We start from the raw sequence: 17,238 nt of genomic DNA on the forward strand, positions 1-17,238 counted from the left end.
TTTGTTTCTCCTAAAACCCAAGAATGTGAAGCTGTGTTCTATTGGCCCTGCTGAGCCTCCTTCCCTTTGGAGAAGTTGAAGTGATCCGGTCTGGTTGAGGCCTGAACTGCCTGGTAAATATGAAGAAATTCAAAGGATTTGGGGGAGGAGGTAAGGAGAGAGAATGCTGTAGTTAGTACTTCACAATATCGCCTGGCCACACTCATTAATAACCTTTAAAATTAGTCCTAATCCCGTAAAAGCTATCATGAGAGCAGCAACGTTACACTGGGGCTCATGACTCTAAAGTGGGTTATAAACAAAAGTAGACATCGTTTTCTTTCAGGGAAAGTCATTTTGTTAGGGACAGAAATAGAATACTGGGGACCAGCTACAAGTATAAGAAATATTAATCATGCTCTGTTAACCGTGATGGTTCTGTTCTGATTAGAGAAAGCACATTCTCACCTGGCTGGGAGCTGTACACCCTGGGACCTGGGAGCCAACATCGGAATGCAGTCCATCCTCCTGTCCCGAGAACTGCCTGTCATTATGGAAAGATTTACGACCTCGTGGCTGAAACAGTCTAGTCCCACAGGCACCTGCTCCTACAACCCCAGCCCCTGTTACCTGTAATCTGGTCCCAGGACGCCCGGAGGCACCGCCCTCTGTGACTCTCCCTCCTCTCCCCCCCTCACCTCCCCCCCCCCCGCCCCACATGACTTGTAACCTGTAATGATTATCTCGTGTCTACTTTCCCATACCTGTAATTCTTACTTTCCCAAGTAATCTTTGTCCTTCTAACCAATGTAAGCAGCTGGCTTATGGGACATGCAGAGCAGATTTCTGTGGATGACCTGCTGCTCTCCCATACTGCTGGCATCATTGGAATAAATGCTCATACATGACTCAACCTTGCCTCTGCTTAACTGGCTCAAGCAGTGATAGGCAGCCTGGACCCCCTGGTTGTCCAGTTACAATTTGTAGCTAATTCACAAAACACCCCCTGGATATTCTTGACTATTTCCTCTCATTTGTGAAGGTCAACATTTGACTTCAAAATTCCAATTGTTTCATGTTTTCAAAGTTCTAAAGAAACGATTTTTGTCAACAGTTAGTTTCCAGGCTAATTCCCCAAGTCTATTTGATTCATAATGTAACTGAAATAAGTTACATTTGCACTGAAAATTGTCAGAAACAATATTGTTACGCTATTTAAGGGAGCCCTTAGCATAGACAGCTACAACAAGTGTGTGTTTTCTATACACAAATGGCCCTGCAGGAAAAGCTGATCCAGCTAAACTGGCCTCATGGGCTCAGCATCTCGCCTTCCCTCCCTATTTTCTTCTCCTGAACTCTTGAGGTTTCACTGAGGCCAGGAACTGTAACCCTCTTTTTTCCTTTCCACCAATCTTGCTAATAGTAAAAGTTCTTAGGGAAAACAATGAAAAGGCTCTTCTTTTATCTTGGTGTCCAAGGAAGAGCAGAGGTGGAAGGTTGGTGATATGTACAGAAAAGATTATTTTTAAACTTATATTCAAATGTTTAAAATGATAAACTGTTAAGCCTACTTTCCCTTAAGCCTTTAAGTTAATATGCAAATTGTATCATTCTATTAATAAGTCTAGTACATTTTAATAAGGGGGCTTTGATTAATATCCTCAGGTTGAACAAACTAAACTCCCTTCAACCAGTTGTGTTTATAAGCTTAGTTTAATTAAATTTTCCTTCAATGTTTTAAACTGCATTAATAAATTTAACATATTCAATTTTCTTTTTTAAAGCACATTCATCACCTACCCTGACAAGCAAAACATTCTCAAGTACTTACAGACTAAATTAAATTTATAAATATAATGAATCTCTTAAATAGTCTGATATTATACTGCTCGAAACCCATAAAATCCTCTTACACCTTTCAGCAACAAATTATAAATCTCAAGTCAATTACTCCATTACACATTTCAAGTTGAAATCAGAAGGCTAATCGCTCAGGTAGTCTCATACACCCAATTATTTTAAACATTATAAATATGGTGAATACCAAATACACAGAGGTTGTTGTTCTTTAATACAAAAGTGTTAATACTGTGGATGTGGCCTCTAGATTTGTCTATATTTAGTTGTAAATCTTCCCAAGGCTAAACTATATGCACACAGAGAACAGTGTGACTGGGAGAACAGTTATAGCATCCCAAAATGAGTTGATGTTCCCATCCCAAGCAAGTTGCATTGATTTCTTGCCAGAGATTTTTGGCCCAAGGCAGAATCTGAATTCCAGGGTTATTTTTCCAGCACCCAAAATAGACACATGTGCCATTTTAAAAATTAGTCACTTATTCCAACTGGGTGCTTTGAGTCCAAACCTTCTCCGATGGAAGTGGTTAGTTTCGCTGAACCCACCTTCTGGGTTTCAGTTACACCACTATGGAATTCTTTGCTCCTATTTAAGTCAATCCACCCCATCCCCCATGTTGTTTCATCACTTTAATTGGATTCAACTAGTTTTTTGCTGCTTGATTGCATTGGGCATTATTTTCACATTCTTGTCTTTATCTGCTATCTGTACAATATTCAAGTCTGGAGATGTCATGTGTTTGCTTCAAGGAAGAAATGAGTCCCAGGAATGCTGTGAGGTGGCATTCTATTTTAAGAAGGGATGGAGAAGGAGAGAGCCAGGCTGGGACGGGAAGACAGTGGCCCTCCTCAAACGTGCTTAATATCTACCCTCCTCAAACGATTCCAAAAACTCCAAGAGGACGGAACACTTCCAAGCTCTTTTTACAAGGCTAGTATTATCCTAATTCCAAAACCAAATAAAGACACTACAAAGAAAGAGAATTACAGGTCAATGTCCCTGATGAACATAGATGCTAAAATCCTCAACAAAATATTATCAAATCAGATCCAGCAATATATTAAAAAGATCATACACCATGACCAAATGGGATTTATTCCAGGGATGCAAAGCTGGTACATATTCACAAATCAATAAATGTGATACATCACATAAACAAACTGAAAGACAAAAATCACATGATCCTATCAAAAGATGCAGAAAAAGCATTTGACAAAATCTATACCCATTTTTGATAAAAACTCTCAGCAGAGTGGGAATAGAGGGATCATACCTCAACATAATAAGGCCATATAGTGACAAACCTACATCATACTCAATGTGCAAAAACTAAGAACAGTAACAAGACAGGGATGTCCACTTTCACCACTTGTCTTTGTCTGCTATCTGCACAATCTTCAAGTCTGGAGATGTCATGTGTTTGCTTCAAGGAAGAAATGAGTCCCAGGAATGCTGTGAGGCTGGAAGTCCGAGCCACAGCGATCAGACAAGAAGAAAACAAAAAATGAAGATACTTAGGACTCAACTTAACCAATGAGGTAAAAGTCCTACACTCAGAAAACTATAGGATGCGGAAAAAAAGAGACAGAGGAAGATAATAAACAAGCAGAAGAATATACTGTGTTCATGGATTGGTAGAATTAACATCATTAAAATATCCATACTACCCAAAGCAACTTATAAATTCAATGCAATCCCTATTAAAATACCAACAGCATATTTCACTGATCTAGAACAAATACTCTAAACATTTATATGGAACCAAAAAAGACACCGAAAAGCTGCAGCAATCTTGAGAAAGAAGGACAAAGTTGGAAGAATCACAATGCCAGCTTTCAAGTTATACTACAAAGCCATTGTAATCAAAACAGCCTGGCAATGGCATAAGAACAGGCATATAGATCAATAGAATAGAACACAGACCTCAGAAATCGACCCAAGCAATTATGCTCAATTAATAGTTGACAAAGGAGATAAGACCATGCAATGGAATAAAGAGTCTCTTCAATAAATGATGTTGGGAAAATTGGACAGGTACATTAAAAAAATATATATATATGTTTGGGAGGAGAGGCATAACAGTGAGCCCACGGCATGGAACCTCCACTCCATAACTCCCCACCTCTCACACCAACCCTGTCCTGGATTTACTGTAACCTCTGCCAATGAGGCAGTGGCAGCAGCGGGCAAATCAGTAGTGTCTTGTCTCACTGCCACATGGAAAAACATATTTCTGATATCCCACTATCCCAAGGAGGACCTCTGAATGCAGATTTTTGTTCCCAGAAAATTCATTTCTGATATGCCTTTGCTGGCCTGCTCTGACTGTAGCCTTTTTTCATCTGCCATTCCTTGCCTTGCTCTGCCCACTCCTCAGTAGCCTTTCCCTGGTGCTCTCTCTCCAGGCAGACCCTTACCCTCCCACCTTTAACCTTCAGGTCTTCGTTTCAATTCCTTTATCAGCTTCCATATTCTGAGCTTCCTGTTGGGCAGGAACCACATCCAGGTTGTGATAGCTTTGCACTGTGGTTGTCTCCACGGGGCTCCCAGGTCTCTAGGTTTCATTATAGCCCCCAAACCTAGCATATAACTGTTCCACAAAACTACTTATAACATAGACTCGAATTGAAATTGGAATGCTAATGTCTAAAAGTAAAGAAGAAATAATGTATCTTGCAAAGTGCCCCAATCCACGTATAGCTCAGCGAGTGTTCAGAGTGAGCACCCATATACCCAGCCCCAGTTCAAATAACAGAATATTTCCAGCCCCCTGAATCCCCCTTTGAGTCCCCTAACTGTGACTTCCATCATATTTAAACTTTTAAGTCAAAAAATAATTTCTGGTTGCACACCACTACTCGTGAGTGGACATTAACAGTACTACCTTGGGCAGCTTCATCTCTGAGCCTTAGTTGCCTCATTTGAAATATGGAGCTCATAGTAGCTTCTGAATAGGTTCACTCAATCAAGGTCTGGCAAGGAAATAGGAACCACTTTAAGTCTTTCAAACAAAGAGAAAAACAAAGGGAATTAATATTGGAAAAGCTAAGAAGCCAAGCAGTCTGGTGAGACAACCCAGAGGTCAGTAACAGAGATAAATGGTGCCATTCCTGGGCCTGCAGGAGCAAATGGAGAAAAACATCTTGTCAGAGCCAGGACAGGCTGTCAGGGGGAGCCAGGACTACAGTGGGGGTTACCAGGCAGAAAGTGGCATCCCCGAGAGAGGGGCTGTCCAGCAGATAGTAGGACAATGAGGAATCATTGCCACGATCGGAAATGAAGGCACAAGAAAGAGTGATAGCTGGGAGGGGTGGCCAAACCGATCTGGTAGCCAGAGGCCAAGGAGCCTGAGAAAGGCTGTTCACTGAATTCACGGCAGAGCAGATACGAGCTCATGGGGATCTGAAAGGAAACAGGCAGTTGGTAGGAACAGACATTGTTGCTGCTGTTGTTACTATGATTTTCTAATTTCAAAGCATATACCTTTCCTTATCCTTGATAAAAGTGTCTCATCAGCATCAATCTTACTTTTATTAATAAATGCTAGAATTTCTTTGGGGCTCACAAGTGGTATTTCAGTTACCATAGCTGCTTAATAAATCACTCCAAAACTTAGTCACTTAATACAGCAATAATCATCATTACTTTGCTCACAAGTAGACAAATTGAGCAGAGTTTGAAAGGGACAGTGGTCTCTGTACCCACAGCAACTCGACTCGGACAGAGGACCCCTTGCCCACCTCTGTATCTCCCTCCAGTGCTTAGAATAGGGCTGGAACATAGGGATATATTTCAATCCTTTTTATTTTTTTTTTGACTGACCAAACAAATCCCAACCTGAAACCAGCCCCATGTCTAGATGTTCAGTTATTGAAAGCAAAACCGTATATATTTTTATGTCAGTTGGAGCTATATTTTCTGTTGCTTACAACTAAAATATTCGTAACTGGTAAGAGATTAGGAGGTGAGGGTAAAATAAAGTATCTTAGGGAAGCAAGAGGAATTCAGAGTACCAAGGACGAAGAGATGTTCCCTAACAGTGGGGGAGGAGCAAGGGTCCCACGGAGCGCCCCAAGGAGGCGACAAGGCCCCAGAGGAGTGGAGTGGTGACCTAGGAAGGTGGCTGCTTGGCTGGGGTTGGAGGAGATCCCAGCAGCAAAAAGCAAACCATCATTCTGTATGTGAGGCACAGAAATGAGCAGATAATAACCAGCTCTGAAAGGACCATGGGAGACAGACAACAGCCACCTCTGTAGAGACCACCATGGACAAATGACTCAGGGCTCCCCAAAAGAAAAAAATAAAAAGAAAATAAAAACACAACAACAACAAAAAAAAAGAATGACAGATGGATTTTCCTGTCAACTGGGAGCACGACATGAGAAAGTAAGTTGATTTGTAGAAAATCATTTTTCTCTATTATCTGGCTTTGTGAATTGAGATTCATATCGGCTAAATAAGAGTGCTAAAGAGCTTGCCTGAGGTAGAATTAAATTTCGAAGGCGGGGGGAAAAATGTGAGCAGGGGAATGGGGTGGGGAGGATAGGTGGGGATTGGATGCAGAATGCTTAGTAGGTCAAGATCCCCTTGAGTGTTAGGGAATGGGAAGTGACTTACAAGCTCGTCTGTGACAACAGGTGCTTCTGCTATTCAACTTATCTATATATGATTGGTTAATAAGAAATGATGTCAGTAAAAGGCAAAGGCTGTGTTCAGTTATACGCAATTTTACCAATAGGTCCATGACTTGTTCCATAAATGTGTTCCACTTTGGTCCATTAAGTAATGACAGCTGAACACAGCAAGCCACACAGGAATACAGTCCAGTATTGAATACCCATGAATCATCCCGTTATTCTCTTGTCTAGATCTAGCCATGTCCTTTTCTTAGAGGTGGAATTCTACCTGACCTTTGGTTATTGAATTCTGTCTCCATGAATCAGTAGCCTCAATCTGTCTTTTACCCATTTACATCTAACTAGCTTCACTTTTTAAAGATAAATCCCTATATTCCATTACTTATCAGGTATTAAACTTTTCTTTTTAACTGCAATTTTATTAGGTTATTTTTTTGTTGGTGGCATAGTTATTAAGTTGCATACATTTTAAGTGGTCTGTCTCAACCGAATATTTTCTATAGCCTTATTGTTTTAACTAGTGGCCTGGTGCATGGATTTGTGCACATAGAAAGGAAATTAATTAGAAGAAATATTTTAATATTGCTATTCACACTTTCTCTATAATAGAAGTGTCAGAGATGAAAGAAAATTAGTAAAATGTATATGAAAATAATATATAAATTGATTAATAAACAAAAACAACAGGATATAACAACAAAGACATGATATAAAAACAACATTGATAAAAACAATGACTGATAAATTGATTAAACTTATTCTAATATCTCCCTGTATACCACATTAAGAGTAAAAACGCTTTCAGAGTACTAGACTAATTTCACTTGTGATGAAGTATTTACAACTTTAACTTTAACGTCACATGCTCTTTGAACACAGTGCCCCAGCAACAACATTACCCACAGCCAAAGGTGGAATCTCAAGGTCCTGAGAGGAATCGGACTCCCTCCTCTCTGGTTCTGGGGTGCGTCACCCCAGAACTGCCTCTGCCAAGTCACCGCAGTTCAGCAGCTCCTGCGTTGAGTGTCTGCCCCCTGGTGGTCAGTGTGTATCATCTGTGCTAGCTGGTCAGACGGTTGGATGGTCACTTAGCCTTTTATATATATACTAGAGGCCTGTTCCATGAAAAGATTCGTGCAATAGGCCTTCCCTTCCCCTGGCTGCCAGCACCGGTTTTCCTCCGGCACCCGGCACCCAGGCCTTCGCTGCTCCGGCCAGAGCCACCTTCAGTGCCTTCACTGCTCCACTTTGCGCCTACGTATGCAAATTAACCGCCATCTTTGTTGGCGGTTAATTTGCATATCTCGCTGATTAGCCAATGGGAGGCGTAGCAAAAGTACGGTCTGTGGGAAGCTGATATAGGGTTAAGCCTCGGACTGACCTGCTGGCAAAGTCACAAACAAGTCCTAGCTTAGAGGGCACAGTCCTCTTAGCATAATTAGGCTTGACCTTATAACACTCCCTAGATCTTATCTGGAAAGCTAATGGGCTGAGGAAGTGCAGGAAGTGTAACCATGGTCAAAACAAGTGAAACTCACAAGCACTGTGTAACTATGGTAACCACTACCTTGTTTACCTCTCATTATAAAAAGCTTGGTGAGGCCTGAGCATAGTGGAAGTCCTTCCTCCTGAGTTGGACTTGCTGCCTGGTCCCCCAATATTTCCAAATTATCTTGTGTCTTTTCTCTCTCATTTGTGTGCGGCTCCTCTTCCAGACCCGAACCCTGAACCACGCAGGACGAGGAGGGAAACACTTACGACAACAGTCAATTACCCTGTTTGTCTATTATTAGATTAGATAGATTATGCCTCTTTGCAGAATGGGGATTTTTTTGAACATATGCATGAATTCTTGTGGAACTGTTTGTACTTCTTGAATTAGCCACCAGGTGGCATCACCAGTCCCAGACAACTTTGTTTTCCAGGGATTCTGAGAGGTGGGGGTCAGGGAAGTAGTCTGTTGGGTAGTGCCCATTTTCACTACACAGGAGCACATAAAGGGTGGGGCAAAATTAGGTTATAGTTGTTCTTATGGAAAATAATACAATAGTTAATAAAGAGTAATACAAGAATAAACTCCGTTTCACGTACTCACAATTGTAAACCTATGTTTGCCCCCACCCTATATGTACTGTATAGTCTGCCTCTTCTAACTTGTCTTAGTATTGAGTGCTAAATATTGTTACTTAAAAATCTAGCTTTAAGTACAGAAGCATTGTTCTTTCTTCTGCATTGAATTCATAATACTTGTCATTAGTGAGTATTTTTTTTAAGAGAGTTCCTAGCAGTCCTTTTTGGCCTTGTTACCTTATAAAGTAACTCCTAAGTCCACTTCTCTACCTGGATCCTTCTCCAAGTGCTACTGTCTCAATACAACAACCCAGGAGTGGGTGGTTTACTCCTCACCAAATGGTCAAGTACCACTGAGGATGGGCCCTTTGGAGACACATCAATAGCTCTCAGTAATATGTGGCACAATTCACCACCATCCTTCTGCCCTACTTCCCCATTCCTGCCCTCTTTCATATTAACAGGCTGTGTTGATGTTGCAGTAATAACAAATACCCCTCCAGATTTCTCTCACTCCTCACTCGGTTTTCAATTTATATTTGTCAACTTTTTTCTAGTGTATACTTAACTTTATTTCATGAACATTTTAAATAAATATATTGCTTATGTTACACAATCATCTACTCCTTTGGAATCCTTCACTTTCTTTATTTAAAGTAAAAAAAAAAAATGTGTTTTCCCAGCACAAGTGCTACTTTCCACACAGAGCCTCCCCGGATCCATCTGACCCAGAACTCAGCCTCCCCCACGCTCTGACAGTCTTTATTTTGCACTTGTGTGAAAGCACCCATGTGTTAGTGCAGTGAAGGCGACCAGGCGTGCTGGGCAACCCACAGCATTTAGAGTGGGGAGAGCCTGGGTTTGTTTCCTGCCTTTTCCACTTTGGAGGGCAAATTATGAGGACTTCACTCTTCTGGGCCCCGGTTTTCTTATCTATAAAATAGGAATAGTAATATCTATCTCGTGTGGCTGTTATGAAAATTAAATCCTGTAGCAAGGGTCCATAGCATAGTATCTAATATAGTTCCGTGTCTGGCACATATTAAGGACCAATGGCTATGGGTATTATTAATAGTATTTTGGGTACTATCGCACCTGCCCTTATTTAGGATTAGCTCCAGATTTCTACCCAAGCTTGGGGTGTTCTGAGAGTAGAAGAGATGAGTCAGTTCCCCATCTGAAATCTGGAGGCTGATTCATGAAAGTCCCCAAACCACTTTCCTGTGGCCCTGCCTATAAGGGATGCCATCAGACACAGAGGGCCTTGGATTTCCAGCCTCTAGAATTATAAGGGATACATTTTTGTTGTTTATAAGCCAACCCAGTCTGTGGTATTTTGTTATAGTTCTCTGGCCCGAGAGTGCTGGCAGCCTGGGACACCCTGGCCTCCGAGTGTGAGCAGACTAAGACACCCCACACTATGTATTAAGTGAATGAATGAGGTATTCTTTTCTTTAGAAAAGACCAGTGCTTATCTATCTTATTTTCCTTGCACTCATAGTCCACTCCAGCTTAGAGAATGTTTGTACAATGTTGGGGGGAGGAGTGGGGAGCAGCAAATCTCTCCTGATTTACAACTGGATCAAGACTCTTGAATTTAGGACAAAAATGCTGGACTACCTTTGTCCTCTAGTTCTGTCCCTCTGAAGCAACAAGGGACTCCCATCCAATGACCTGAATGGGGATGGTCACAGGACAAAAAAAAGATCTGTGGGGGAAAACATCTGCTAATATTTCACAATGTCATATTGCCACATTTGTAACTATTTGCACTTTCTACATGCACATGGTCAAGAAAAGGGGTAAGAACAAGCAAGACAAGTGTTCACAAGCACATCGTTAATGGATTGTACTAGTGTCCAATGAGGAGACAGAAACCACAGAGCAAATCCAACAGGGAATGTTCATAAAAAGAATTATCCTATATAATAAAAGGCTAATATGCAAATTTCCCCCTCGACTGGGAGTTCAACCAGGGGGCGGGGCTGGCATCCCCTCCCCCTAGCCGGCCCCGCCTCTGATCAGCCCCGATGGGGGCGGGTTGGCTGGACCCAACCATGCACAAATTCGTGCACTGGTCCTCTAGTTAATTATAAAGGAGGAAAGGGAACTATGGAGACAGTACCCAAGGAAGGACAAACTTGGAAGGGGAGTGACAGGGGTCATCTCCAAGAGTGGGATCTGATGGCTCGTGGATGGTAACGAAGTTGACCTGGGCCAGAGTTGATCTACAGTCTTGAAGCCAAGGCCAGTGGGAAGAAAACCATGGTTGGGAATGGCCACAGGAAAGGAAACGCCTGGCCAGAATGGAGGTGGGCTGAGGCAGGGTAGCTGCCTGCTGGAATGCCTGCAAAACCTAGCGGGAATCCACCAGCAGGAATGCCACTGACACTTGATAGGAGCGAGCGGCCAGTGTGTCCTCACCCAAGGGCCTCTGGCAACAGTGGAGGTGGAGCAGGAAAAGAAAACAAAGCATAACAGCACCAAGAAGAGAGGCCCCTTCCTCCTGAATTGTCCCTCCAGCGTTCTCCACTGATAGCATTTAACATGGTGCCCGCGGCAAAGGAGAAATCCTTACAGGGTCTAACTCTATTAAAGAGAAGGCATGAAAAGTATATTTGGAGCTGAGAAAAAATAAATTGGTAACTGACTTGCAGTGCCGTGTCCATGTCATCAGTTGGGTGTTACCATGGTCTCTGGAAGAACACTGATTGAGCGTCTACTCGGTGGCACAGTGCTACCAGGCACAGTGGCACAGTGCTAATGATGAAATGAAGAACATGGTAGACCCAAATCTCTGCCCTCCTGGAGTTTGCATTTAGGGTAGAGGCAGGCATAGATTTACTGAGAATAAATAAACAAACATAATTGGTGCTATGAGGAAAGGAAATAGGGAACCATGATAAGGACAGAGAAGAGGCCCTTTTTAGAATGGGCAAGTGGGAAGACCTCTCTGAGGAAAAAGGGACAGAAATTATGAATGACTTAGAGATTGGCAGAAAAGATTACTAGGTCTCTTGTTTAGTGCACCCTTCAAGTTATTCACTGCCTGTCGTTATCTTTGGACTATTTTACAGCTCTGTAAATTGTAGATAATTGAGAGCAATGCAGGTGAGTCTTGTCCATGGACATGCAAATATATTTTGTCGTGTGAAAGTGCAATTGATTTCCCTACCCAAGTCGCTCTTATGAGGAGAAGCCAGTTTTGCATATATTAAGCGAATTAATTTTTAACATTCAGGATGGCCTAGACATGTAACTGCTCTTTGGAATCTTCTTTTATTCCATTGCATCATCTTACTGATTCCCTTATTATTAACAAGTGAAACAAGTGAAGCAAAATATCTGACATGTGTTCATTTCATATTGATATGAGACTCATAACTTACCTTTAAAAAAAATAGTGATCCTTCCCTGGCCAGGGTGGCTCAGTTTGTTGAATGTAGTTCCATACACCAGAAGGTCGCCAGTTCCATTCCAGGTCAGGGCTCATGCCTGGATTTTGGGGCCAATCACTGTTTCTCTCTCTCTCTCTCTCTCTCTCTCTCTTTCTCTCTCTCTCTCTCCCCCCCTTCCTCGCTCTCTTTAAAATTAATAAATAAAAAAGTAAATAAATAAAAATATAAGATAGTGATCCGTTAACACATTTAAATTCAATCCCCCAAAGACTCTAGTGTTGACAGTCCCTCAGCCAAGAGCTACCAGCCTAACATTCACATTACATCAAGATGAATGAGCTGATCACACAGTCCACTCCTTCATTACTTATGTGTTTAAAACACATGCCAACAATCACCTCTGCAAGATAGAGTCAAGAGAGACTATGGGCTTTTAATTTAGAGGCTGACACACTTCTATCAAGGGTGCTCATGAAATCAAAGAGATACTGATATTCCTAACACTGCTGGCAGTTAAAAGAATGTTTAATAGAACTCTTCCTCAATAATTTTGAGCCCATGGCAGGGTTGTATTCACAGAATCCAAGAATTTTAAAATAGAAAACTTAGAAGTTATAGTTCAGTCTGCTCATTTTATAGATGAATTAATCAGGTCAAAAAAGCCTAGGTGATTTGTTAAAGATCAAATCTAACGAATCCAGTAATTTTCAACCACTGTGCTAAAAGAATTTTTAAAACATGCAATACCTGACTATTTAGTCAGGGGCACTGACCTCTTTTCCCTTAGATTGTCAAATAAAAAAATGACAACAGCAACACAATAAGAGCTGTCCCATGTGAATGAATCAAAATTATACCTATTTTTTGGGTCAGATTGGCAAAAGAAATATTTTTTGGTGTGCCCCAGAATTTTGTAATTAGTTTATATGTGCCGTGAGATAAAAAAGGTTGACAATTGCTGAGCTAATCAATGGTGAGCTGAGATATAACCCAGTCTCATACTCTTTCTACCACCATGATTTGGAGCCAACCAGAATTTCCCAAGATTCCTGACTATGCTCCCATTTTATTTATACTAGAGGCCTGGTACATGGATTCGTGCAACAGTGGGGGTCTCTTGGCCTGGCCTGCACCATCTCACAATCCGGGACCCCTGGGGGGTGTCAGAGAGCCGGTTTTGGCCTGATCCTGCAGGCCAGACCAAGGGACCCCACCAGTGCACCGGGCCTCTAGTATGCATATAAGATCTTTGATTAATCTCTTCCCGCCCTTCCCCCTCCTCACTTCCCTCTGAGATTCATCAGTCTGTTCCATGTTTCCATGCCTGTGGTTTCTGCTCCTACATTGAGCGACTGCCCCCTGGCGGTCAGTGTGCATCATAGCTACCGGCAGGTCAGTTGGTCGTCTGGTCGCTTAGGCTTTTATATATATAGATATACATACTTACTCTGAAAAAGAAGGGGAGTGGTGGTGTCAGTCAGTGAGGGATAGTATATGATGAGGAAAGAGCTTAGATTCAGAAATTGTCTTGTTTTTCAATTAGTTTTACTACTTATTTGTATTTCTGAGGTTTAGTGTCTTCAGCAAAGTGGGCATAAATTATTATTAAATAAAAATAAGCTGCCTCAAAAGATTATTATGAGGGTTAATAACATATATAAAGAACCTGGAACACAGTAGGTGCTCAATAAGTCATATCCTATATAATAAAAGCCTAATATGCAAATTGACCAAACGGTGGAACGACTGGTGGAATGACCAGTCGCTATGACATGCACTGACTACCAGGGGGCAGACGCTCAACAGAGGAGCTGCCCCCAACCCGCAGGCCCCAGGCCAGCCAAGGCGAGTGCCAGCGGGGGCCTCCTAGATCGCCTTGCCGGTCGCGCAGTGGGGGGCAGGGCCGGCCAGCGTGCAGTGCCAGGCCTCCAACCAAGGCAGGTGCCAGCAGGGCCCTCCCCCCACCCCCAATTGCCCCACCCGCCAGTCTCCCCACAGATTGGCCCTGATCACCAGCCAGGCCTAGGGACTCTACCCTATATAGGGAACAGTCTCTTAGATTTAAAAATTAAAACCTGGCAAGGCTACTCTAACACTGAAAAAACAGGATGATGGCAGTGATAACATGCATGGACTCTGGCTTGCACATTTTGTGGTCAGTCCTGATTCTGACACTTATAACTGTGTGACAAAGCCGATTACTTAACTTCTCTCTGCTTCAGTTTTTCCATCCAGAAGATGGGGAAAATGGTACTACTGCCTCAGAAGGACCATGGTATGTACTACTTTTTATAATCAGGGCAAAAAAATGTAGCTGCCCATACAACAGCAAGATGCCTTTCACCTGTATGAAAAGTATGGTCACTGGTGCATGCAGCGTCCCAGATTGCGAGAGGGATGTCCGACTGCCAGGCTGAGAGACACCCCCCTCACTCCTGTGCATGTATTTTCTGCACTGGGCCTCTAGTATATTTAATAAAGATATATTAAAGTAACCGTCTATATGCCATAAAAACCCTTCAGTCTTTGAGAAGTGCTCAGTTAACAATACTGACACTTTTGTAATAAATTAGCACTTAGATGTGTAAATGAAAGTTACACTCCCACCCACATGCAGCTGTCTGTTAAAAAAAAAATCCATCTTCATTGAATGAACATCGTAAGTCAACTCTACACAAATCAATATTCTCTTCCTCTACCTCCCACTGTCTCATTTGGATGCTTGAAAACAATTCTTAATGTCTTTAGACACAATCTGCTTACTTTTAAACTGCCTAAAATGAAATGAGAAACACTGTATTTTTAAAAGTACAAAAGGCCCTGGAGTAGGAGGCAATCCAAGCGAGGGCACAGCTCTATATGCCACATCCTCTGCATAGGTCATGGACCCCTCAGAATGGTAATTACCCAAGGCTCATCCCATTGCTAAAAACAACTGTTTAGTACTTTCTAGTGAACAAAGAGTTTTCACATATAATTTTAAATGCTCTTAAGAAACCAAGGAAAAGATGCTATGTCCTCTGCATGGCGACAAAAGCCGGGGTAGGGAATCCTCTCCAGACAGCCTGGCTCACTAGATGACTGAATTTATATTACTGTTATTAATTTGCTAGTAACCAAGTAGCTTGGAACAACAGGCATTTATGGCCTCACAGTGAGGCAGGCCAGAAGTCTGAAATTACTGTGCTGGCAGGGCCATGCTCCCTCCCTCTGTAAGCAATAAGAAAGGATCTGTTCCAGGCTGCTCCCTTAGCTTTGAGTACATAGTTCCTGGCCCTGTTGCAGCTGTGGGGGAGGAAAACACTTTCCTCTATCTACCCTCAAGCTTCTTTGGATGGTCAGATAAGACATGAGACAGAACAGCCAGAGAAAATAACCCAAATTTAATACGTACATATGTATGGGGATCCCACGTACATGAGAGAGTCAGAGACCCCACATGCACAAGAGGCTCAGAGACAGAAAAGGAATATTCTGAGCTGGGGTGAGGCAATGCACCTTGGGGCTTCAGGAGGTCACTGTAGGGAGGAGGAAAGCACAGTAATTTATCAGTAGGCCCTACCATATAGATACTTAAAAGCTTATTTCTGGTGATAACTCTTTTCATAGGTCAGGCTCCTGATTTAGATTCTTCTAAGTAGTGGAGGTGGGAGGCAGGAGTTTCTCTAGAGCAGTGGTTCTCAACCTTCTGGCCCTTTAAATACAGTTCCTCACGTTGTGACCCAACCATAAAATTATTTTCGTTGCTACTTCATAACTGTAATGTTGCTACTGTTATGAATCGTAATGCAAATGTCTGATATGCAGGATGGTCTTAGGCGACCCCTGTGAAAGGGTCGTTTGACCGCCAAAGGGGTCGCGACCCACAGGTTGAGAACCGCTGCTCTAGAGCCTGCAGGGTTCGTCTGCATACCACTGAGGCACATCTTGGGGTGACTAGCTCTGAACGCCCCCCTGCCCCAGCATAACTCCAATCTTCACATGGCATTCTCGTGCGCGTGTGTCTGTGTGCAAATTTACCCCTTTTTTAAGGACCTCAGAAAAACTGGATTAGGGCCCATCCTAATGACCTCATCTTCACTTGATCTTCTTTTCAAATAAGGTCACACTCACAGGTACTAACTAGGGTTTCCATGAATTTAAAGCACACAGTTCAGGCAGTAGCAATTGCCATATCCTTCTTCCTCCTAACCTTGCCAGACTCTGGGGGCAAACAGCATTCATTAACTCAGTCATTCAATCAACGTTTGAATGCTTATGTATCAGGTTCTGTACTGGGTGGGTATTGATGCAAAAAAAAAAAAAAAAGAACTGGATGGGGCCATGGTCCTTAACAAGTCACACTTTAGAGTAGTGGTTCTCAACCTGTGGGTCGCGACCCCTTGGGGGGGGGGGTCGAACGACCTTTTCACAGTGGTCGCCTAAGACCATCGGAAAACTCATATATAATTACATATTGTTTTTGTGATTAATAACTATGCTTTAATTATGTTCAATTTGTAACAATGAAAATGCATCCTGCATATCAGATATTTACATGACGATTCATAACAGTAGCAAAATTACAGTGATGAAGTAGCAACGAAAATAATTTTATGGTTGGGGGTCACCACAACATGAGGTACTGTATTAAAGGGTCGCGGCATTAGGAAGGTTGAGAACCACTGCTTTAGAGGGAATCAGAGACACATTATTATAGTATTAAGTACAATTTTCGAGCACCTACTTGCACTCGTGTTGAAGTAGGCACTTCTCATTGTCTTCTCAATATAATCGCGAGTGTGGTAAGTGATTATCAGCCTGCGGGGGGGTGGGGGGGGGGGGGGGTGGGCACGAGTATTTTTACAAATTAGGTTGCCCTGCATCTGAGTCTAAGGGAATGTGTAGAAATATACTAGGTAGGGCAAAGGTGGTTGCAGTGAGCAGCAGGTGCCAAAGAAGAGCATTTTATGGAGGGAAAAAATAGCAGAGTAAAGGTTTAAGAGCTGCAGATTGTAAACTGGGATTTTAGCCCATTTTCTTCTCTCCTGTATCTCCAGCACTTTGAGCAGTGTCTGGCTCATTCAGTAATTGTTGAATAAGGAATGGCATGGATTAGTCCAATGTCCTCCTGTAAGGTGGGCAAAGGCCGCACTAAACGGGAGAGACGAGGGCTCACATACTGTTGATATTCGCTAGTATTAGGGAATTACTAGAAGTCCAGGAATGCTTGGCACCCGCCCGGCCATGACTCCACATCCCCAGGGCAAGTTCAAGGGTTACAGCACCTTTGGAATGCGGCTGCACACTCCAAAGC

General features: G+C 42.5%; 1 long non-coding RNA gene across 1 annotated transcript; it reads right to left on the reverse strand.

Annotated features, from left to right (window-relative positions):
• Nucleotides 1-15,304: 15,304 nt before the first annotated feature.
• Nucleotides 15,305-16,749, reverse strand: LOC102426714. Its single transcript, XR_001349053.2, has 2 exons — nt 16,669-16,749; nt 15,305-15,460 (listed from the first exon to the last, which is right to left on the reverse strand). It is a non-coding gene; the product is annotated as an uncharacterized LOC102426714 (long non-coding RNA).
• Nucleotides 16,750-17,238: the final 489 nt, after the last annotated feature.

Source organism: Myotis lucifugus, unplaced genomic scaffold, assembly GCF_000147115.1.
Source record: "Myotis lucifugus unplaced genomic scaffold, Myoluc2.0 scaffold_103, whole genome shotgun sequence".
Taxonomy (NCBI): domain Eukaryota; kingdom Metazoa; phylum Chordata; class Mammalia; order Chiroptera; family Vespertilionidae; genus Myotis; species Myotis lucifugus.